This window comes from Eupeodes corollae, chromosome 1 (assembly GCF_945859685.1).
Source record: "Eupeodes corollae chromosome 1, idEupCoro1.1, whole genome shotgun sequence".
Lineage (NCBI taxonomy): Eukaryota > Metazoa > Arthropoda > Insecta > Diptera > Syrphidae > Eupeodes > Eupeodes corollae.
This window is the reverse complement of record NC_079147.1, coordinates 28,402,530-28,427,828: the sequence shown is the minus strand read 5'-3', so window position 1 is coordinate 28,427,828 and position 25,299 is coordinate 28,402,530. Positions and strand designations below refer to the sequence as shown.

At 32.1% G+C, this 25,299-nt stretch overlaps 1 protein-coding gene across 1 annotated transcript in view; it reads left to right on the top strand.

Annotated features, from left to right (window-relative positions):
* The first annotated feature begins 19,694 nt into the window (after window positions 1–19,694).
* The window catches only part of LOC129942082 (uncharacterized), a 47,552-nt gene continuing 41,947 nt past the window's right edge, over window positions 19,695–25,299 (top strand). Inside the window, exon 1 of the mRNA XM_056050882.1 lies at window positions 19,695–20,130. The gene's annotated coding sequence lies outside the window, so the exon portion shown is untranslated. The remainder of the gene's footprint in view (window positions 20,131–25,299) is intronic.

Genomic DNA, 25,299 nt, shown 5'->3' with positions numbered 1-25,299 from the left:
CATAAAAATACCGTCTTTGTTAATATAATTTATACATAAATGATATATACTTCCTAGTCCTTTTATTATAATTTATAAATGAAACGTTTAAGTTCAATTTATTCTTGTATTTCTACACATTTAATAAAATTATTTAATAATTAAAACTAAAAGAAAAACAAAAAACAATGCTTTTGTCAATTTTCTTGTACAACACTTTCAATTATTATAATTAATTTATTCTTTTTTAATAAATTCTGTTTAGTTTTAATTTAAATATGATTTCCTATTTATACAAATAATAAGTTTATTTAAAAACTTTACCAACAATATACTTTTTTTATATCACAAATTATTACTATTAATCTTTTTTGTTTCAATTGTAAAATAAAAGTTATATATTATTACAAATTATCAACAAAAAAAAAACTTAAGAATTGTACTATATTATTTTATAGAGAAAACAAAAAACACAAACAAAAAATATAAATAAATATATAAATATTTTGAAAAATAAATGAAAATATCAAGTTTTTTTGAAAAATTATTATTATTATTAAAATAAATAGATTCTAAGTTTAGAATTTAGAAAAAATACAAAAAGAAAAAACAGAAGAAACAAAAACATACAATGATAATAAAACAATATATAAACGAGGTTGTAAGACTAAAAATGTAATTATGCAAATACATACATATTATTATTATAAATATATAAACAAAAATTGAAAAAAAAGATATTTGAATAAAATTTCTTATTATTTTGTTGGGAATTCAAATTTGAGTTGTTTTTGTCTTTCGTTTGTTATTTATTTTCCTTATTTTTGGTTTATTATTTTATTAGGTGCACATACAAAATAAAATCAATTTTTTGTTAATTTCTGATATTGGTATACAAAAACTACAACAAAAAGATTGAAATTAATGACTTTTTAATTAGTTTGATTTTCGAATACGAAAAACGTAGCAGAAATTCTAAATTAGTTTTTTCTCTGATTACTTCCTAGCAACTTTCTTTAAATGAAAACAAGTTATTACAAAATAACAAAACAGGTGAACTTAAACAAAAAGGCACGCTTTCACTATTATAAGCAATAATTTTAAAAAGAAGCTAACAAAAATCCACTTTTTTTAAATTTAATTGGAATTTTTCGAATTTAATCTGTTAAATATAAAAAAAAGTAAATGTTTCAAAAATTGATCTATAGTTTAAAACATTAATTATAAATTAAGAATTTTCTAACATGTGAGGAATGACTGGGCAAATGCCTTATATCTTTCAAAAAAGAAAATGTTTGCTTCTTGTCAAAATACTGGGTAGGCTAAAATTGTCTTCTTAATGGGCAGGTTCAGACAACATAAGAGATTTAAATGTAAGGCAATCTTCTAGCATCAAATAGATTTTTGTTTTTTTTGTAAATAACAATGGTGTTGGTACTTTCTGCAAATCACTTTTTACGAAGGTCATACAAACGCTTATTAATTATAAGCTCAAGAAATATCTAGAAGATCGAAAGCTTCTTAATGACCGGCAATACGGCTTTCGTAGCTATTGGTCCAGTGGTGATCCCATGGTTCATCTTACCGACCAGTGGAGTATATCCTTACATCGTTTTGGAGAAATTAAAATTATTGCATTTGATAGGGTTTTGCATTAGACTCTCTTATCGAAAATGCGTGCTTTCGGTTTCCATGAATCCCTCTTTCATTACATAATTAATCATCTCTCCTTTAATACATCTAGTATTGCATGGATCCAAGTCTGAAAGACACAAAATTTGCTGGTGTTCCTCAGGGCTCTGTTCTATATCCAACGCTCTTTCTCATTTTTATTAATGATCTCCTGTCTACAACTTCTAATCTAATACATTGTTTCGCTGACGATAGGACTCCTAGCTTTTCATATTCGTTTTCAGACTCATATCCCTCTTTTTTGGATGTGGAACTGCAATGACAGAATATGATAGATAACACCATATGTACAACTTCATCATTAAACAGCGTGGAATTGAATGCTTCGAAGACCCAATGCTGAGCGAGATATACCCCACTTGCCATTATCCATGGATGTCACTTGCATCGAGGAAACTAAACATCTCGATATTCTCGGTATGTGTATCACTAACCACATCTTGTGGAACGATTACATACGCGCTGTCGCTAAAAAAGCCGCAAGATGTTTGCGTTTTCTAAGACGATCCAACCTCGGATCTGGCTGTTACCTGCAAGTCTTATATACTTCGAAAACTTAAGTATAACTCCCATATCTGGGACGGTGTTATTGCAACTTACTTAAGCCTCTTGGATAGTATAGAACGTAAAGCATTTAGATTGATTGGTCATAATACCATCATAGGATCATTTACGTCGTTTAAACATCGTCGTAAAGTTTCTTGTCTCACCTTTTTTAACTATTATTTTAACGGTTTATGCTAGCCAGCTACATTGCTCCCCTTAAACATTTTAAACGTAATACTCGTGTTTCTAGGAATGCCCATCAGTATTACCTTTGGTCGCATTGTCAAGTACAGAGAGTTGTTCCTTAGTCGTACTACGCGAATGTGGGAATGCCTTTACCACACTCTGAGTTTAACTAACACCTCCTTTCAACCCCCCTCCCTTTACTAGTGCTCACACTGTGTCTTAACATAATAAGGGTAGTAATATCTCTTGTGTGTGAGCTTATTATAAAAAAAATATAGCTAGTTAAATTAAATGTTTTATTATTTAATTTTTAAAAAAGTTTTATTAATTTTTACAGCTAACTAGATGTTAGCCGGAGTATCGGATCTTAAGAACTAACTTATACAAACTGAAAAATATTCTCTGTGACTTAAAATCTAGAGTAAAAATACTAAGTCATCACTTTGAAATGTAAACACTCAATCGTGAGAATTTATCCATCAGATAGCATTGATCACAGTCGGATGTTTATACTTCATATCGGACTTGGGTTTGATATTTGATATACATTTAACTAGCTTCATGTAGTTTCCAGTTTGGAATTAATGATACTTGAAAAATTAACTAGCTGCCTTATTCTTATTTTGCGTTCAAAGAATGCAGTTGACTGCGAATGAACTCCGTTATGCTGTCTGAATCTGTCCAAATTCAAATTATAGTAACTTTAATATATTCTAATTCAATTAGTGTGGTATTCTCTAAAGCACTGAAGTTTATTTGAGTACATTTCATAAACTTGTTTTATAAGGGCCTTAAAAATGAAAAGAAACAAAATTATCATTAGAATAGATATGATTTTTTAAAAATTAGGAAGAAACTTCAATCACCTTCTCTTTAGTTCCATTTTGCATTTGTATCCGTAATTTTGTTTTCTTGTTTTTAAAGAAATTCTTACGTTTTAAAATTTCAATTTTGACTAATGCATTGATTTTTATAGAAATTTTCCCCTTATTATGACGACAAGGGCTTTCTCACTGGCAATGTAATTGCGCTCTTTCAATGTTTTCTAATGGGCTTAATTAACTTCAAAATGAGTGTATTACGACAAGTTTTTTTGAGATATTAAATTTTAAAATTTTAAAAACACGTATATAAGGCTTTTTTCAACAAAATCCGTGATGGTTTTTCATCACGTTAAAAATGTATTGATTTCACCTGTTTCGGGCCAACAAAAATGTACTTTTATATATTTTAAGAAGTTTGAAGATTGTTATAAATGTTTAAATATAAAAGATCGTTTTAGTACCTACTTTAACATTACCAAAGAAAACCAAGTAAGGTAAACTAAAATTTCCGGATCAACAAGCTTCCAATTTGTAGAGTTCTGCTTTTTTAAAAGAAAACTGGATCAAATTGAATTTGAATACCGGAAGTGCAGAGGCACAATGTTACGCCGGAAAGTATACCCCATTTTCCCAACAACCTAATTTTAAGTGTCATCTAGATTTGAATAACTAGAAACAAATGTAATGTACTCTATCTCTATAAAAATGTTTCACAACATATTTTTAGGAAAGATTTAATATACCGTTGAACAGTCGAAACCCAGTGTAAATACAAGACATTGTGGAGTAAAAATGTTATATATATATATTTTTGATTTTTGTTAATATTGCTAATTTAAATTTTACATTCTTATTTACTTTCAGAAGTCTTACTTCTTATTTATAATGTATTTCACGTTTGAGATAACATTAACATAAATTGGCTTAGTTGTAACTTTCAAAAAGTAAAACCAAATAGAGCGCAAAATTTTCAAAAAAAATAATTTAGAATTTTTTTAAATTTGAGGTTGGGATGAAACCACACTGATAACTTTCCATTAGTGTCCATTAGTCGATCTGTCTTATACTTTAACAAAATATTATTAACAATATTTTGTGTGAGATAAATATATGAAGTCACTTCAAAATTTTCATTTACAGAGATCTTATTTTTCACCAAGCCCAAAACAAAAGTTTGGAGGTGCTAAAACAAATTGTGATTACCTCTAAGTAAAGCAACACGGTCAATACATTTTCTTCCAAAATGTTCACCATCCGGATTTTTAACAATTTCTATACGTTGTTAAAGCTGTAACATTTTCAAATGTCAAAAGATGACAGCTGTCAGCGTCCGTGTATCGTAAGGAATTCGGGCTATTTAAAATAAAACCTCTTGTTTAAAAACCCTATGCATTTCTTTAGATTATAGACTCGTTCTAGGCTCGTTCAAAATGAAACAAACATTTTGTAGATGGAGCCAGTTTTGTCACTGGAAAATCATAAGAGTTAATTTTGTTATGTTTAGTATTAAAACGAAGGAAGAAACTTTTTCAAAAAAAAAAAAAAAAATACTTCATTTAACCCATCACTTTTTATTTAGTTCATTTGAAATTTTTTTTAATGATTAAATCTTTTTTAATTATCAGCTGATTTTTGACTTCATAATTCGGAACAAAATTGTTTCCCTGAAAGCGTTCCATTTTTTTTTGCATTTCCACCAGTAAGTTTTTTTTTTAATGATCAAATGTTACCTTTAAATGCTTGATTTTAATCTGTGAACAGATTCGAATGAGGAACTTTTCATCCAATGACATAAATATGTTATGAAAGCTACACCCAACCTGTCAAATTGAAAGGGTTCGTGTCAAAATGAAAAACTTTGTTTACTATTTTCTTATATTATTTAACTCTGAACTTTTCTTTTACTTTATTTTTATTTATTCAATGATGAAATCAATCGTTTTCAATGGACAGTTAAAAGTTGAATTAGGATCCAGTTATAGCTATCATTGAAATCGATTTGAAAATTTTTTTTTTTTTTGAATCGATATTTGACAGTGTTTCTCTTTGATTAGAAATGACAATTACTTGCTGATTGATCAGAAATCACACAAAAAATTTTTATTGAGAAAAAAAGGTGTAATAGCTCACTTATTTTTCTCTAAAAATATATTTTTCTATTTTCCCGATGGAAATTCATTTTTCTGAACAGCTGATACTTTTATGTTCTAAAGTGAAACGAATCGTTCCACTGATTCGTGGTAAAATTTCATACATTCCAATGACAAATTTCTGTCAGTAAATATTTTTCGGTGTATTTCAATAAGGATTTTTTTTTCAATGACAGAAATTTCTAATGATCGATATAAACCGGTCGAAAATTTCCAATGTTTATTTTCAATGATGAAAACCAATGATAGCTATAACTGGCACCTTTTCATTTCGGAACATAAGCGTTCCCCTGAAAGCATTCTATTTTGTTTGTATTCCCACCTGTCAATTTTAATTTCAATGATCAAACAAATACAAAATTTTGTTTCAATGACAGCCATAACCGACCAGTCAAAAAACTCCTATGATTGGTTTCACTGATGAAAGCTATAACTGGCCCCTAAATTAATCATTTTGTTGGCCTGATGGTTCAAATTTTATCAGAACTGATCCATTTTTTTAAACAAATTATAATAATGTATATTATAAAGTGACGTAAGACCTAAATGTGAATATTGACAGAATGACAAATATTTCCGAGAAATATTCACATTTGACTTCTTACTGTTTCGATCACAATAAAAAAGATTGGTCTATTTTATTTACTTCTGGTAGCTCCAAGATTGGTTATTATCAATTTTTGAATGGTATTGAATTTCGAAAAATACTACTTTGGGGTCTATATCCTTGGTGCATCGTTCTTTTCTTCATTGTTTCTTTTTTAAATTTGTAAAAATTATAATTTTGAATCAACGACGTTTCTTAATTTATGTGCAATATGTTGAAATCCCAAAAATAAATTTTTAAAACAATTTTAAGAATAAGAAAATTTAGAAAACGAAAAAGACTCTTTTTGCAAATTGTTAAAATAATAATAATATAATTATAATAATTCTTTTAAATGTGTAATACAATTTTAACGGCCTTATATACATTTCATTAGTATACGTATATGTATTTCATTAACATCCAATTTAAAATTCAAAACAAATCATCATTCAACCAAAACATCAATTAGAAAAACTTTAAAATACAACTTTTATTAAAGTTACAAATTCACTTTATATAAAAAAACTAAAATTTTCTTTTTTCGTAAATATATATAAATCTACTTGTGTAGTTAAATGAAAAATAAAATCAAATTATGAAAACAAAATTAATTGTAATTGAAGCAAGAAATAATAATAAATGTAAATTTAAAAGTCTGTGTATTTGAACTTCTAGAAATGAAAATAAAAACAAAAATATAGAAAATCATAAAATTATTATATTTAGAATTTAAGAATAAATTAAAAGGAAATTATAAAAATTACAAACAATACAAATTATTATCTTGATCTGTAATAGAGTGCAGAAATATTCAAAGGAAATGTCGTCCATAAAAATTAAAGTTACAAAAAATATAAAATATTGCAATTAAAAATAAAAAAAACATGACAAACAAAAATACAACAGAATTCAAAATATGAATATAGAATTTGGAAAACAAAATTAGGAAGGAAAACTATATTTTCATGTCTAATACTGAAATTTAAAAACAAAATTAATTTCAAATATTTTAAGTTTTTAAACAAACTGATTGTTTTATAAATTTTGAAACTTAGTATAGCATAATCATATCACTCGTTAAATTAATCAAAAAAAAAAAACAAATATTAATCATTTCGAATTGGAACTTCGCGTAGATCGTATCGACTCACTTTAATCTTCCAGATTTTCTTTCAATCGAACTTCCTAACATCTATATTCTCCCAAAAACTTATGTAGAAATCTTTATAAAAAAGATAAACATTTTAAAAAAATACTAAATTTAATAGCAAATCTATTTAAGTTTTATTTCATTTCACATGATCCAACATCTATCACTATCACTATCTAACATTTACCTTTCAAAGGTAAAACGATAAGCTTTAAATCTTATTATTTTATATAAAATAAATTAAAATTAAAAGAATTTTAATATCAATACCTATCCATATGTAATTTTCACAATCACAAATAAAAATAAAACTAACAAAATGAACCGAAAACTTCGCCAAAAGAAATTTTATTTCAATATAAATCATTGTCAACCATAATTACCATAAAACTCATTGATGCCAAATTTTCCATACTTCAGGACATGTTCTTTATAAGTTTAAGCATCCTCATATCGTATTTATGACAGAAAAAGATATTTTAAAATATTCTTAATTGTGGTGAAGAATTGATTTAATGTAATAATAATTATTTTTTAATGAACTTTTTTTTACAAGAAAAGTAAGAGAATTTGTTTAAAAAATTAAAAGAAAAAGAAATGGATAAATAAATTTAAATTAAATTGTAAACTATAGAATTTAAGTATATTCGCATTATATAAAAAGAATTAAGTCTTAAGAAAGAAGTAAACAAATATATTTGTAAAAAAAGGAAAAAGTATTGTTTTTATTTCACATAACTTTGGTTTCAAAAGACAGGCTCCTAGGTTATAGTTAGGTTGATGATTTGGGAGTTGATTACGTTATCGCCACACTTAGATAAATGTAGATTCATTGTGATACTCCGAAGTATTGTACTTAAAACAAATAATTGAAACGTATGGATTTTTTGTTCTTGTATTGATAAAGCCTATAAATAGGCTGTTTCTTGCAATTTCTTAAAGTTCTTCAAGATTATTGAAGAAGTGCTTGCCTAAGAGTTAATTTCTAGTGTAAAAATTGGAGTGGGCATATGCAGTGTCTTCTTCATCTCCCTCATCATTGCAGCCCTTGCCCATATTATCGGTAATAAGCCTATGGTCCAGTCATTTTACTCACAAGCAATCATAGATGTTTTTTGTTTAGTTGCAAAAACGATCAGGTTTTAAGGTATTCCCGTCTTGCATTGGTCTCTTACAAAGAGTTTTTGAGCCAACACCCGTACGTTCAAGGACCTTGATCGGTCAAGAACATCGCCGCGGTCCGTGAAAGTGTACAGCTGAACCCGAGGCAGTTTATTCCTCGCCGTTCCAAAGAACTCGGCCTTTCGCAGATTTCAACTTGGGAAATTATGTATTGGGACTTGGGCCTACACCCGTACAAGATCCAACTGACCCAGGAGCTTCATGACCATAGACAACGGCCCAGGGGTGATGCGATTTGATCCCGCTTGACTTTTTCCTGTAGGGTTTCTTGAAGTCGCATGTCTGTTCAAATAAACCACAATCAACCAGTGCTTTAAAGATGAACATAACGCAGGCCATCGTTCAAATTCAGCTGGATCTATGCAGCCTTGATCCGTTCTTGGGCTTTTTCCAGGACTTTTGTAGTGTACAGTTACATACACCTAGAACCGAAGGCTGCAAAGACGAAAGTGGAAACATCATAGTGGAACCGCAGTCAATGCTGAGGATATGGAAGGACCACTTCTGCAGACTGTATAACGGCGATGAAGAACTGAATTCCGCTGTCAGGCAGGATGACCCATTAGATATAGACGACGCAACAATCCCGTCCTCCCGACTTAGACGAAGTAAAGATTGCCATATCTAAGTTGAAGTCTAATAAAGCCGCTGGAGCAGATGGCTTGAATGCCGAACTTTTTAAAGCAGCTGGGGATAAGCTGGTTAGGAGCATGCACCTACTTATCTGTAAGATATGGTCGGAAGAAAACATGCCCGATGTAAACGTAAAAAACAACACCAGCGCTGCGATCAAACGCAGAATAACTCTTGCTAACTGCTGTTTCTTTGGACTAAGAAAGCAATTGAGTGGTAAAGTCCTCTCTCGAGGGACCAAAGTGTTGCTATATAAGACCCTTATCATCCCCGTCCTGCTATACAGTGCAGAAGCATGGACCATGACAAAAGCGGATGAAAGCACCTTGGGTCGCTTCGAGAGAAAAGTTCTTCGTGTGATCTACGATCCCGTATGCATCGAAGGGAAGTGGAGGAGAAGATGGAACGACGAACTGTACGGGCTGTACAGCGACGTTGACTTAGCCAGAAGAGTAAAAGTCCAACGACTAAGATGGCTGGTTCACGTAGAGCGCATGGAAACTAATGCTCCGGCCCGGAAAGTTTTCGAATCCGCACCCACAGGACAGCGCAGTAGAGGAAGAACGCGGATCAGGTGGCACGCACAAGTGGAAGGTGACCTCACCCAACTTGGAGCGCGAAACTGGAGACATCTAGCTAGGGACCGAGCTAGATGGAGAAGTTTGTTGGGTGAGGCCCTAGTTCACACAGGACTGTAGCGCCACCTTAAGTAAGTAAGTAAGTAAGTTTTGTAGTGTGAATATTTGATCCTGGTCTAAAGCCATAAGCACGATGGGCTTTAAGCGTACCCATATAACAACAGATAATATTTTGTAAGCAATGGTTAAGAAACTAATTTTTTTATAGTTGGTGCAGTTAGGAGGGTCTCTTTTTTTCAGTATCAGCAAATAATACCGAGGTTCCAACTATCGGGCATGCTAACTTACGAACATATTTTACTTATCAAATTATATCCCGCTGCGTTAAAAGCTCGGCATTTAAGCCATGTGTTCCAGTGGCTTTGTTAGATTTAGCTTAGGTACGGCAATTTTTAATTCGTCGAAAACCAACAGTCGTGAACAGCTCCCGTATGGTATACTGATGAGCATTCCTAGAAGCGCGAGTATTACGGTTGAACTGTTGAAGTGGCTGAATGCAGCTGTCTATTTCACTAGACTATAAATGGTTTAAATAATGGAAAAAGGGTTAGATAAGATACCTTACGACGATGTTCAAGCGAAGTAAATAACCTTATGATGATTATTATCATCTATCAATTTAAATGCTCTACGTTCAATACTATCCAAAAGGAAGGAGCACCAACCCAGAGATGGGAGTTATACTCAAGCTTTGGACGTATATGCTATCATTCCACAAGAGGTAATTGGTGACACACATACTGAGAATATTGTAAGATGCTGTTTAGGTCTGAATTAAATGAGTTTATCATATTTTGTCGTTGCATTTAAACATTCTAAGAAGAGGGATGTGAGTCTGAAAACCAATATGAAATGCTAAGATTACTGTCGTCATCGAAACAATGTATTGGATTAGAAGTTAGGAGAACATTAAAAAAAATGTTGGAGATAGAACAGAGCCCTGGGTCACACGAGCATTTATTTTGTGACTTTCAGACTTGAATTGAACCCATCCAATACTACTTTTATTGAGCGATTCAAAAGGTAATAACTAATCCAATTAAGGAGGGATTGATGAATACCAAAAGCATAAGCATTTTTCATAAGTGAGCCTGATGTTAAACTCCATCAAATTTTACTTTCTCAAAAGTGATGTAAAGATTTGTTCCACTGTTCGGTGAGATGAACCATTTAATCACCAGATTGCTGCGAAAGCCGTACTGACGGTCATTAAGAAGCTTTCGATCTTCAAGATATTTCTTGAGCGATCAGCGTTTCCCATGACCTTGGAAAGAAGGGGATTAAGTGAAATCGGTGGGTAATAAGAGGGTGAGTAGATTCGCCTCTTTTCGGATGAGTTAAACAAATGCAGTCTTCCATCTGATCGGTACAAGATCTGAGGAGTAGGACAGATTAAAAAACTTACGCAGAGGTTTTGCCAGAGTCAGGACTCTTGCCATAGTAAGACAGCAGAAAAAGATTGGTCCCATAGAATCATTAATTAGCTCAGGTACAGGTGGAGTCATAACACTAACTGGCAGCTTAGAATTGGCGGCGAATTGCCTGGCAAAGCGAAGAAGAGAAAGAATTTCTCATGTTTTTTTAGAAATGACCAACAAATTTTACTGTCTTTGGGACATTGCAGGATTTTTTACCGTAATTTTTGGTCATGTAAAAATTTCGTCCGTCAAATATGGACGTTGAAGGCCTTCCCGGCTTGTTTGAAGTTTCTCTGGCTTTCTAGCAACGGAAACCTATTTCTTGAGCCCTAATAACCTCTTTACAGCTCACATCAAACCATGCGTTCTCCTTAGGTCATATGCTTTTAACCCTTTTCCGGAAAAAAGTTCTCATTCACAGGAGAATTAAGCTTGTGATCATATCACTGGCGTCAACGTCACTATCGAGGAAGCATAGTGACCAATTAAAGATCCTGAAGTAATTATTCAGACCTTCCTAGTTGGCTTTCTCGTATTGCCAGACGGCTCTCTTAGGAGCTCTTTTTTTAAATTTGTAGATATAATACAATGGTGCATAGAGGAGGTAAAATACTTACTGTGTACATATCTGTTTCAGAGGTAAGAAACAAGTCAAGAATGTTTTCTGCTCGACCTCCCGTTGGATATTCAAGTGGGCTCGTTGACCAGCTGAGTCAGGTGGTTTAACTCAGCGAAAATCTCAGCACACACTCCTCTGGGTGTTGTTTGGTCCAAATGTTGAAGCCATTGAAATCGCCCGTAATAACGATTCCAGTGCGGGGATAGGACGAAACAATTCTTTGGATGGAATAAGACACAGCATCCAACTTACGAGAAGTTGATTGATACTCTGTCTAAATTGGGGCTTCGATAAAGGAAGCACTAGTAAATGATTTGCTTATTTACGGAAAATTTTAAATACATATAATTAAAAAAGGAAAGACTATATTGTGGTTAGAAGTAATAAGCAACATTATTCCTAATATATACGGAGATGGTGGGAAAAGAATAAAGGCACCAAGCTATACCCATGACCAAAAAATTCAGCAGGGTCGCTGATTTATAACAAAATGGTGAAGCTGGTGGACGTTATATTGATCTGGAGAACTCCAAGTTTCTTTTTTGGATTCCGAGGTATGTAAAAAGCGTACTGGCTACCATAACGTTTCACCACGCAGCCAAATCGATGAGCCTTAATCCGTTATCTTAATGTGGCCAGGAAGTCACCCTGATGCTAAAAAATTAATATACATTTTTTTCTAAGAGGGGAAATTTTTCATACGGATGAATATGTAACATGGAATCTTGTGATCTGTTTATGTTTCTCATGAAAATACCTATCTTTAAGTATTAGGTAACGATAATTATGTCTCCTACACTGTTTTCAAGCAACACCTAGCGTCATACTTAATAAAATCATTTAATTGATAAAATCTTCCAATTGATTTCTCACATATGTATTAAGTACTTACCTACCATCAATTATTTGTAATCCTTATAACACTTTCCACAATGTCTTTCTACATGAATTCTCACTACTTACATACTTATGGACATTATATTTTTAGAGCCATGACATATAATCAAGATTGACAGGTTTTAATTCATTGTACAGATCCAAACATTAACAGACACTAATTTTGTCCGTAATTACCTACATCTGTCTATTTTAAAATAATCAACTGCTTTCTCTTATTTCCTCTCTTAAGATCGTAATGTTAAAATGTGGTGTGGCTTTCCTTTAAGTGCGCGCTTTTAAACAACTTCCATTATGTCACTTTGTATAATTTTAACCAAATAAAAATTAAAAAACAATAAAATATTTACCAGTATAAACGCAATGTTAATAATAATTACCATTAAGTAAAATACTAAATTGCATTCTTAAAGATAACACAAAAGTAGGGTATCTGCGAGATGAAGAAGTTAAAGCTCAAGATTTACCCACAATGATAGTTTTGTTTCAACTAAGGAAATATTTATAGAAGATTCCTTTTCTTGGAGTGGAGGCAACATGGAAGCATAACACATCTGATTCACCCATTTAGATTGAATGGTTTTTTTCATACATAATATATTTTTCATTTTTATGAAATGTTTATAAAAAAAGAAAGTCAATTCGCAACATATTAGTCATTAGGTATTTTGAAGATTCATTTGAGTCTCTAACACATCTCTGCCCTCCTTCTCATGAGTTTTGTTTCGCATTTTTAATTTTGCAAGTGGGAGGAGTTTGACAATAATAAAATGTTTATGAAGCCATTATAGGGAACTTTATCTAGATTGATAGTTGCTTCATAAAATAAATATTATGAAAGAATTAAAGCAATTTTGTGTAATTAAATGACAATCAATTAAAGAAGTAAATTTGCCGTACGCAAAATAAATGTTTGAACGGAATAAGTGACATTATGTTGGGTAAGGAAATGATACCCACGTATGTTATGTCATGCATTAGATTGTCTTCTCGATAGAAACAAAATTGACATGTTGTGCAAATGGATCACAATCAAATTAGTACGCTTAGTACGTCTACAGCTACTGCTTATATTTTTATATTAAAGGGAATTAAAAATAGGAAGGTTAGGTAAGGTTGAAGTAGCTTTGCTGGAAAGAGACACACTTTGGCCAGTTGTTGGGTCATTGTAATACCACATGAATCTTAAATCCTTCTTCTGAGCTATAATTTGAGATTTTATGAAACGTGAAAGAATAATTACGTAAGTGTTTTTGAGATCGTTTAGAACGTTATAGAAAATTATTTTAGGTAGGTCTTTCGTTTTTGAGTAGGTGAAGAACTGTTTCTTCCTCTTTCTTGTCCTTAGAACCTTTGTAAAAGTCATTTCATAATATACCAGCTGCATGGCGTGCTTTCCGGTTATGATGCCAATAACCGAGCTTTTATGTAATGTGCTTAGAGTTAAATTTAGAACTAACCAGATTTTCGTTACGGTCTGGAAGGTGGTGGTGTTATTCCGACTGATGTTCGTTGGTGGGAAAAGCTTGCACGTAGCGATTGATAACATTAAACATTAAGATATAAACATATCGAGCCCTCCCCGCAAATTTATCGTAAGCGCCAAAATAAATTTTATCGTAAGCGAGAAATCAAAAGCTTACTTCTGGTCCTTGAAACAACTTGTGCCCATTGTAGGTATTGGAAATTATTAATTATGCTTAAGTTAAGAAATGACAATAGCCTTCAAGGCTCTAAGTGTTATTAGCAAATTTTAATAATTAAGTTTTCTTTTTTATTGAAAATGTTGCTAACGATAAAATGCCAGGAAGGGCTCGATATATTTTCTTCTAACGCAAAGAAGCCATGATACAAAATTTCATATGATGGGCCATCTAGAAGTTCCTTCTTAAATCATATTCAGTTTTAGAAATCAGAGCTTTTATCTGCTATAGAAATCTTTACGGGAAGTCAATATTACTCCTCTGATGAACGAAAGTAATCATATTGAGAAATATTGAAAAGTTCGTGAGATAAATACGCTAGTGAACAAAACTCATGTTTACCTTCATCAAAGGTTGCAAAGGCAAGAATGTATAAGTGTTGAGTCTAGCAGTTAGTTATAGAAACTTTGTTTATCCTTAAGGTAGTGTTTTTATTGGCCTAAGGTCGTCTTCCAAAATGACATAATAAAAACAAAATACAATGGTGTTTTAATTTTTTGAGAAGGTTGGTTTTAAAAGTAATTACCGACTAGAGGATAAAATTAGGTAGTCTTCTTTTTTCCATCTCCAGCAGCCTCATAATATATATTCGAAGTGTAGTTTTAGTGCATTTAATAATATAGGTTGGATAGTGGTTTCAAGATGAACCATGTTAATTGGAGCACAGGTTAATTCTCGAAGCAACCCACACTTGAGCACCATACAGCATGAGCAGTGATACGAAATTTTTGGATGCACAAACCTGCTCTTTATACTTACTTACTTAATTAAGGCGGCGCTACAGTCCAGGGCGGACCTGGGCCTCAACGTGTCATGCGTCTTTCGCCAGCTCGGTCCCCAGCTAGCTGTCTCCAGTCTGACACAACAAATTGGTTAAGGTCTTCAACCACCTGCGTGCGCCACCTGAGTCGCGGTCTTCCTCTTTTGCACCTTCCCTCGGGATTGGATTCGAAGACCTTCCGGGCTGAAGCATTGATATTCATTCGCTCTACATGACCTAGCCATCTAAGCCGTTGGACTTAATTCTGCTTATTAGGTCAGTGTCACTGTACATCAGCCTGTACAGTTCGTCGTTATATTTTCTCCTCCATTCTCCATCTATGCATACGGGACCTACAATCACCCGAAGAATTTTGCTCTCGAAGCATCCTAAGACGCTCTCATCTTTCTTTGATTGGGTCCAGGACTCAACACCATAAATGAGAACCGGGCTAATGAGTGTGTTATGTGTGATTTTAGATGCTCGAGAGAGCACTTTACTAATAAATTGCCTTATTCTTCGTTAGATATCATTAGTTCATACCTCAAAGTTAAAGTTGTCTATGGTAACGTTTTGCCTCAGACGTCATTGTTCAATGTCCATTTTTGATGCCAGCATATACTTGATCTTAACCTCATTGACCACTAAACCCATCTTCTTCGCTTCCGTCGCAATGCTCAAAAACGATTCACGAATATCATGCTTTCATCTTCCAATTATGTCAATTGTGCCTCTAGTGTTGACGGTTGAGTTTTGCACAATACTTTCCAGAACGATATTGTAGAAGTCGCATGACAGTGCATCGCCTTGTCTAAAACATTTGTTGACATCAAATGCATCGGTGAGATCTTTTCCTTGATAGAGCAGCGTCTATTCTCCATCGTCATTCTGCACAAGCGAATAAGTTTGACAGGGATGCCAAAACTAGACATTGCTCGGTAGAGCTCTTCCCTATGGATGCTGTCATACGGTGCTATAAAATTCATAAAGAGATGGTGGGTATCGATTTGGAGATCCGCAGAGTTTTTTCCAAGATCTGCCTCTCCTGGTCTGAAGCCACACTTATAAAGGACCTATCAGGTTGTAAACGAATGGCTCCAGACGTTCAAATAATACGGCAGAGAGAATCTTAAATGCAATGTTAAGGAGACTGATGCCTCTGTAGTTGGCGCAGTTTAGAGGGTGTCCTTTCTTATGTATCAAGCACACTATGCTGAGATTCCACTCATCTTTCGACCGTATTTTGCAGAGTTAGAGTTAGAGCATTCTCCCTGCCAAGTCAGGCTGCTTTGAATAGTTCGGCAGCGATGCCGTCAGCTCCAGCAGCTTTGTTTGACTTCAGTTTAGATATAGCAATCTTCACTTCGTCGAGGTCGAGTAGGCGGAATTTGATCTGCGTCGCCTAGATTGAGTTGTTCCATCTCCTTTACAGCGGAATTCGGTTCGTCATCGCCGTTACATAAATTGGAAAATGGTCGTTCCATATTCTGAACATAGACTGTGGTTCTACTACGATGTTCCCTTAATCGTCTCTACATGGTACCAGCCACGAGCCAAAGCCTGTAAGGACCTGCTCTCTATACAACCCACGAATTGAAAAAAAAAAAATTCTTTCACCTCATCTAATTTCCTCTCAAAATATTTTTTGAAGTTTTGATTAAAACAGATCAACACACCAAGGTACTTATACTCTCGAACAGTTTTCAAATTCTGTCCTTCGTTTCTCGGGATCTAGTTCCTCTATTGTTGAAGATCATTATTTTGGATTTTCTAAGGTTAACATTTAGGATCGTAGTAGCGCTTCAACCGGTTGATCATGTGATGCATTCCCTCAACTGCAGACTTTGCAGAGTCATAATTGTACTCGAGATTCCCAAAATATAAAGCTTATAAAATAACGATGTACTGGCAATGAAGTCCAATTTGATTAACTGGAGAAAAATAAAGGAAACATCGCTATTTTTGTAAACAATCATGTTTAGTGCTCTTAATGCCATTCTTTAAATACTATCCAAGGCCCCTAGACAATTAGCACAGAGAAGAGAGTTATACTGAAGCGTATGTAAGTACGTTAAGTAAAGCAAATAGGAAGATCAGTTAGGAGGCATATTTTTCGACAATCGTCTCAAGAAAACAAAAAATATCTTCTGGCATCTTTGGTGACATAGTTTATGTAAAAGTTTAACCAGAAATCAGAGGGTTTTCACGAATCCATAATTTGGAGATTGTGACAAAGTGGTAAATTTAACGACAATAGTCGTATTCCATATTTATCAATGCTATCAAGGTCAAAATTTAATGTTGTTGAAGTAGACAAGTGGATAGAATTTTCAGCCGAGAGATCATTTATACAAATAAAAATAAAGTAAGGGATACTGTACAGAGTCCTGGGATACACCAGCATTTATTTGAGTTGTTTAGATTCGACTTAAGCTAATGCTTTTACTTGTATTGAATGTATCAAATGGTAAGTTTCAATCCAAAGAAGGAGGATTTCATCAAACCCAAATGGACACACTTTCAATAAGAGAGCCGGATGCAAAACACTATTATTTGCTTTAGAAGTATCAAGATCAATAATTCTATTTACTCCAAAATTATGTAAAAATTTGTTTTTTGTTTTCTAAAACATTTAAAATCAGATTTGCAGTTGGCAATTGCTGAAAAAGTCATACGGCAAAGTTTTCTATTTTCGAGAAATTTCGTGAGTTAAAATTTAATCAGCGTTTACGGAACCTTGAAAAGAAGGGAATTAAATGTTATCGGTTGATAATAAGGGGCGAATAAGATTGGACACGTTCTGTTTTCCTGCGGTTCGAGTGCGAAAGAAGAACCTATCTAATCTACTCGCAAATGCTAATGATATTTACATAATCGAGCTTTTGTGAGTATTGAAACAGAGGTTGGCAAAAATGGGGTTCGCGGTTAATGAGGGCTAAACCGTAGATGTTGTCATCAAGAAAAGTTCTACAACAACGATGCCTGGGTCAGAATGTCACCAAACGTAACTTTGAGGTAGTTAAGAATTTTGCCTACCTGCGCTCCCCTATTAATGGAACTACACCAGCGATTAGATAAAACGAAGAGTTACACTTGCTAACCGCTGTTTCTTTGGTCTCAAAGAAATCATTTGAGTAGTAAAGCCCTCTCTCGAGTAACTTAAGATTTGCTTTATAAGACTCTAATCATATTCATCCTACTATAAGGTGTAGAAGCTTGGACTATGACAAGAGCAAATAATAGCACCTTGGATGTGGTCTACGGTCCCGTAGGTTTGATCAGAATGATAAACTCTCTACTTTTATTTTTGTTCTTAGCACTCCATTATGGTTATTATTATAAATAGCAAAATATGATTTTGACTCCAAGCCAAAGTTTTCAAAAACTAAGACTGCGCAAGAGTCTTCTTTAATTATGTACAGCGCTATGTCGCAGAAATATTGAACCCTGTTTCACTTCCTATCAAAGAAATGGTTTAAAATGTTGCCAAAAATGTAAGCTGCCTCAAAAAACATCTTTTCAATTCCCCATGACCTGAGTAAATTTTACTTTTAACCCTGACCTAAAAATCTAATTCTGAGGAGAACACATTTTTACTAACACTATTGCCAACAATAATTATTTTCGGTACTCATAATAATGGTAAAGAATAAATAAATCAAAAATATTTGTACAAGTTTCTCTACATTTTTGAATGTTATTAAACAGAACAAAACACATATACACTTATTGCTTAACCATATATGAGGGACACCCAATTTGCACATGAACCAAAAACAACCGCCATACCACTTTCATGCGCGTAAAAAGACCAATATACAGTTCAAAACTAAAAAAACAGAATAGAATAAAGAACTTACGATAACGTTACCTGAATTCTAAAAACCAACAGAAGCGCTAATAACATAACCCTGTGTGTCGCGTATTATAGAGATACTTTTATATTGATTGTCACTTACAGCTATACAAAACATACCATATCGTTTTGTATGGCAGCCGCCCTACCTTCTAACTAAGGCTCGTACCTCAATAATAATAAACAGCTTGAATGTAAATAACTCAAAGAAAAAGCACCCGTAACCATTCAACTTAACTCAAATGTGTGTTCTATTCTTTTGCAACACATATGTCAATATGTCTACATAATGCACTCGTATAGCACCACTTATTTTTGTTCACAAAAAAAAAGATACAATATCTTTTAGATACGCAGTACATCTATAACTTCAACATTCTTATCTAAGCTCCGGATGTACGAAGCAAAACTACATAAAGTCCTAAAAAAATGTTAAGCTGAATGTCAATTCACAATTCGCACTCTTACTTACATTCCACTGCCACTTAATGCATCCAACAGATGTCCATTGAGGAAAAGTCTTTTATTTTTGTATCTCAAGTTTTTCAAAATTTTGTTGTTTAAACAGAAAAAATTAAAAAAAAAAACACACACACACCAGAAGATATAAAAATAACAATTTCTTTTATTTTTCCTCTTCTTTACCATTATCGACGTCGTCGTCGTTCTTCAACATCATCATCATCGTCATCATCATCCATACACACAACATTATGCAGTATGTGTGCTGCCTCAAAGCTTATCCATATACGAACGGATGGTAGACCCGTCTGTCGTCTTATGTACCTACCATCATATTCATCCACTTCCAGGCTTATGCTTTCTTTTTAATAAAATTTCTTTTGCCGACTCTACCAGTTTTCATTCAGTAAGTAACCTTCCGACTTGTCGGATGCTTGATAAAAATAATATTTTAATATTTGGTTTGATGAACAATTCATTTGCCGACCAAAAAGAAAAAAAAAACAAAACGCTTAATTATTCTTTTCCGGGGGGAAAATCTGACGAATTAAAAAATATATAAAAGTTACTCATACTATGTGTGGATAAGTGTAATTAACGGTAGTAAAAGTGACAGATACAAGTTATTACGAAAAAGGTGCGACCGAAATTTCTCAGTGTCGTACAAGAAACAAGAAAAAAATGTGAAAATTATTCAAATTGCAAAATAAGAAAATATACATAATTTATTTTTGAAATTGTGCAACATTTAAGATAAAATTATCTTTTGTACCGTTACTTACGTTAAAGAAGTTAAAATAACACTTTCATTAATTTGGATACTGATAATTTGCAAGTCGATAGAAGGTAACTTAATTTATTGATTAATTTTAAAAATGATTTTCAATCGGGTTTGTGTCTCAGGTCTTTTATGTTGTATGTTTATCTGTTTTTATAAATATCTTCGAATAATTGTCATTTTTTTATGAGAAGATTGATTAAAAAACAAATTTCAATGTTTTAATAAAAAATAAGGTTTGCTACTCAGCTCTTTCGTTTTGCATAGAAAATGATCGATTGAAACTGTCAGCAGAAACAAATATGAGGGTACTTTCAATATGCTTCTAATTTAAATGATAAATACTTTAAGTCTTCATGTTCACATACAAAGTGTCAAAAAACTTTGAACCCAAAAACCTAGTTCTTACATATTAATTCGTATGATTTTTTCTCAAACAGTTCTGTTTTTACTTTTTGATTGCATTTGATATGTTTGGTAAATTAGAGAAAAGAAAACGGAAATTAAAGAATTTTCTTCGCGTTCGTAATTCAACTCTTTTGTTTAATCAGACATTTTCAAGATTTTTGTTCTAAATATTCTAAATTGACTTTTTTTTAAATTATAAATTAAATTTTAAAAAAAGATGAAAAAGAAGTAAGCACGAGCAACTATTTTCTCAATCAAGCTTTCCTGTTTTTTTCTTTTTTTTTTAAACTGGGGGGAAAAAGAATTTTATACCTCTTTAAATATTTAGTTACGTTGACCTATAAAAATGCAATCAAAGAACTGAGAGTATACAGCATATTATGAAGGCAAGACACTGTTTATAATATAATATATGCAGAAACGTTTATTAATAAATGGAAAATGTCTTACAGTTGTTGATGGATAAAGATGATGTATACGATGATGGTAAAGGCTCACTACTGTGGCATGTGTTAATTTATGCTAACATTTATGATTATAGTTCAGTAGGTAGTCTGTTTTTCCTTCTTCTTTTTGTACTCTACACTTCAGTATGTAGATGAGTATGCATGGTTAAGACATCTAATTGAGGTAATTAATATAAAACTAAGCAATTACACTTGCTAGATTCTAGAAAAATTAGCGGGAAATACAAGTCTTTTATGTATGGTATGCTTATCTTTTACTTTGTGTGTGGTTGTTTTTTAATTATTAAGTAATCAAACTTGTTAAATTGTTTATTTAGAAAAAGAGCAGGAAATAGGTAACATTGTGTACAAATCGAGCTTTCAACATGAGTTGGCGTGAAAAATAATTCTCTGATGTATTTATTTAATCATTTACTTTAAATTATTATGTTTGATTATAAGAAAATAAGAAAACGTTAAATTTCATTGAGGTCTTTTTGAAAGAGAAAAATATTAAACAAAAATAACCCGGTAAACTATAAACACCATTGCTTGGTTGATTGATTTTGCATTTGCTCTAAATACAGACCAAAAAAACTAAGGTGCCCGCATAAATCTTCTTTGGCCAGTGCGTTTAGAAACCGGAGTTAAACGTACATCGGTTGAGTGCACTGCTTTTCTGTAGTTTCCTCGAGTTTAAATTTATACTGGACATAAATTAAGTTTAATTAAAATATTTAAGTAAGGCTTATTTATAAAAAGTAGAGGTTTAGATCAATATTGTTTAATTTAATTGCTAAGAATGTAAATTCGAGGTTAATTGGAAATTCTTTGAATGTGCAACGTTAAAATTAATTTTATTAAAGTGCGCACTTAAGGAGTTTTTGGTTCCATTTTATGACCGAACTGGTGGATAAATTTGAAAAGGAAGTCATGTTTTGAAAGGAAGTATCTGTGGACACTTCGAGGAGTAATGCTCATACTTTACAGTACTGCCAAACTTGAGCTGTAGAGTATTCTGATGAGCATTCCTGGAAGCCTGAGTATAACGGTTGAGTTGCTTAGTAGGAGTGATGCAACTGACTATTTTAAAGACACGACTGCTATAACTTTTCTTATAAAGAAATTGACTTATGTTGCAGAGAGTAAGGAGTTATAAAGCTACGAAATATTTGTATATTATACCAAAGTACTCAAAATAAAGGACCAAATAAGTTTCTCTTTTCAGAATTAATTTGTCTTAACAGAGATTGATATGCCCTTTCTTTAAATAACATCAAGAAACAATTGAATGTAATCGGAATGATATAAGTGAGAAGAGTATTTTAATTTTTTAGCGTTAGATAAAAAAGAAATTTATTAAAAAAAGGCATTTTATGTTTTTGATTTATTGTAACGGCCTTTGTTTCACTCTTTCGTTAAATACTAACAACTTAAGTCTAAAACAATTGCTTTATATCGTTTGGCTTTTTATTTGTTTTATTATTTGTTTTATTATTAAAGTCTTAAGTTCATTAATTTTTATGCCAAAGGTCAAACAATTTTATAATAGAATTTTTGTCAGAAAACTCCTTGGCACTTATAAGAGAAATTACAATCATGAACCTATTGATATGTTTATTTTGGTATACATAATATAGACATTAGACGTATGATTTTTCCCGGTAGCATTTAATTTTGCATCTAAAAAAATGATTATACATCCCTTAAATAAATGTAAAGGTAAAAGTGTTTAAACTTGGAATATATGTTAAATTTGTCATATTAGATTAAAAACTAAATATTCTATACAAATATTATAAGAAGTGATAAAACTTCTGTCATCTACCACTTTTTTAAGCTTAAGGAAGTTATTTAGGGCTTCAAAATTTTCAGCTATTAACCCTTGAAATTCCAAATGAAAATATATCTAAAAATAGGCACACCTGATAACATCCCATCCCGTCCATTTCTTATCACTTTCTTGTTGTTTTTATAGGTTTTCGGTTTTTTTTTTAAACAGTTGTCAATTTAAATTTTCTAAAAAATGAACTTATGAACCGATATTTTTGGATTTTTAGTCGAAAACTAGTTTTAGAAGTATTTTTTAAAAGTTTTTATTTCTTATATACAAAAATACGGATTGGATTTTTCTAAGACTTACATTAACAACAAAATTAAGCACAGAATAAAATCGTACCTTAATTTTTTTTTAAAGTCTTTTCCTCAATTTTCTCTGTTATTTTTTATACAAGAAAATATATAAAAAGCCAATATTTCTACTGACTCTTGAGATATAAACGGTTGATTGTATCCTGAACGTAGACATGCACACATCTATCAAAAAATCTTTGATTAAGATTTTGTGGATCTTGAAACATTGAGAGTTGTACTAATTTTCAATTCGACAATTTTTCTATGGAAAGGTAATATATCTTAAAATGAGTTAACGATTTACTAGTTATTCTGCATTTTGCATTTTTATAATTTTGAATTTTGTAAAAAAGGTTTTCGGGCTTTTGTATTTTAAAATTAATTATAACTTTAATCTTAATTTTTGACAATAGTTTTTTAAGTCAGCCTAAAATAAGTAGCATTACTACTTTTAGAAATCATATAAGTTACAAGAATTTAAAGAAAAACTTATGAAAGAAAATTGTGTCTTATTTGAGGGTATCAAATTTTATAAAGGGTGAGTAACCCATAAACGACTCAACGCTTTATTATTTTGTACAGCTTACATTTAAATGATATGATATTAAAATTTTATAAAGTATTATTTAAATGCTGTATAGAGTAAAACCAAGAAATAAGAATATACTATGTTTTGATCCACATCTTCAAAATTTGAAAAATATTAAAAACAAGGCCTATTTTAAGTGCAGATTGTCAGGAACTGATGAGGATTATATTATTTTTTATTTATTTGATTTAAATATACATATTGCAATATAAGATTACAATAAATAGTTGCAATATTAAGGTGTTAACAATAGAGCCATCAACCTTCGCAAGTTGTTACATTTACATTTTTTTCTTTTGATTAAATTGATACATGACTTTTTTTTTAAATTTTGCATAACATATTTGTTTTCTTTAGGAATTTGAAGATTTTAGTACAGTTTTCATGTGTAGGATATTTTATTAAATCCGGTTGATCCTATGGTCGGCTGGTTGGAGGCTTGGACAAACGTTCAATAGGTGTTCTATTGTCATTTTTTGTGGGTTGTTGCAGAATAAACAGGAGAAGTTTGTGAAGCTTTTGTCGATTAGGTGGATATGTGTAAGGTGAGTATGTGAAAGTCTTAGTCTGATAATTGCTTTTGGTTCGGGTCTGGTGAGAGTTTCCGGTATTTAAACTCGAATACGTAAAGGGTTAGTATTGTTCGAATAATAGTTGTTTAAATTTTTAAAATTGCTTAAGGATTTTTCCATATGTGTGTTTATAATTTTTTTGAGGAAGTCGGTAAGGTTCACGACTTTTGACGAGGTAGTAGGCGAGTTGTAGCACCATCAGCTGCTTCGTTACCTGGGATGTTAACGAGGCTAGGGATCCAAACACTCTTAATCTTGGAGTTGTATTGGCATAGCTTGTTACGAATTTTAACGATTGGAATTAGGTTGCAGTTTAGGTTAAGGATAGAATTTAAGGATGAAAGGCTATCGGAGAAAATACAAAATTTGCCTTTTCTTTGCTCCGCATATTCCATAGCTCCTAGTATCGCTGCTGATTCGGCGGTGAATATGTTGTTGCGCTCATAAAGACTTAGAGCTTGGACAGTTTTAAAGTTATTGTCAACTATGGCATAGGCAACTTTATTATTTATTTGTGAGCCGTCGGTGTATAGAAATATATATTAATATTTAAGTTTTGATAGGTTATCGTAGATTTTGTTAAACATTTGCCTGAAATGGATAGGATCAAGGTTTTTTTTTTAAAATACTGCCAGTTTGGTATCAATATTCCCTCTCTTCAACATCCAAGGGGGATGAGGATTATAATACCTACTTACAACTTCTTACAAGTTAGAAATTAATTCATAATTTACTCAAACTCCCTCTATGAAGTCTTTATTGAAAATACCGAACGAATGCGATTTAAAATTCGATGCTCGAAACTTTTGGTCATATGTTGATTGTAAAAAGAAAATTTGTCAGATTTGCTACAAGCCTGTTTTACAAAGATGAAAATAAAACATTCTCAGCATTCTTGAAACATGTTAGCGGAATATTTCAAGAGTGCCAAATTCATCAAATTCTAAATCTTCAAGATTTAAACAATTTCCACGCTGGGTTTTATTATACTGACAATCTTTAAAGCAGTTATTATTAACAAATATTTCAAATCTTGACGGTGATCTAAGTCTGGACATTGTGGCTTACCATCATTTGTACTGAAAAAAT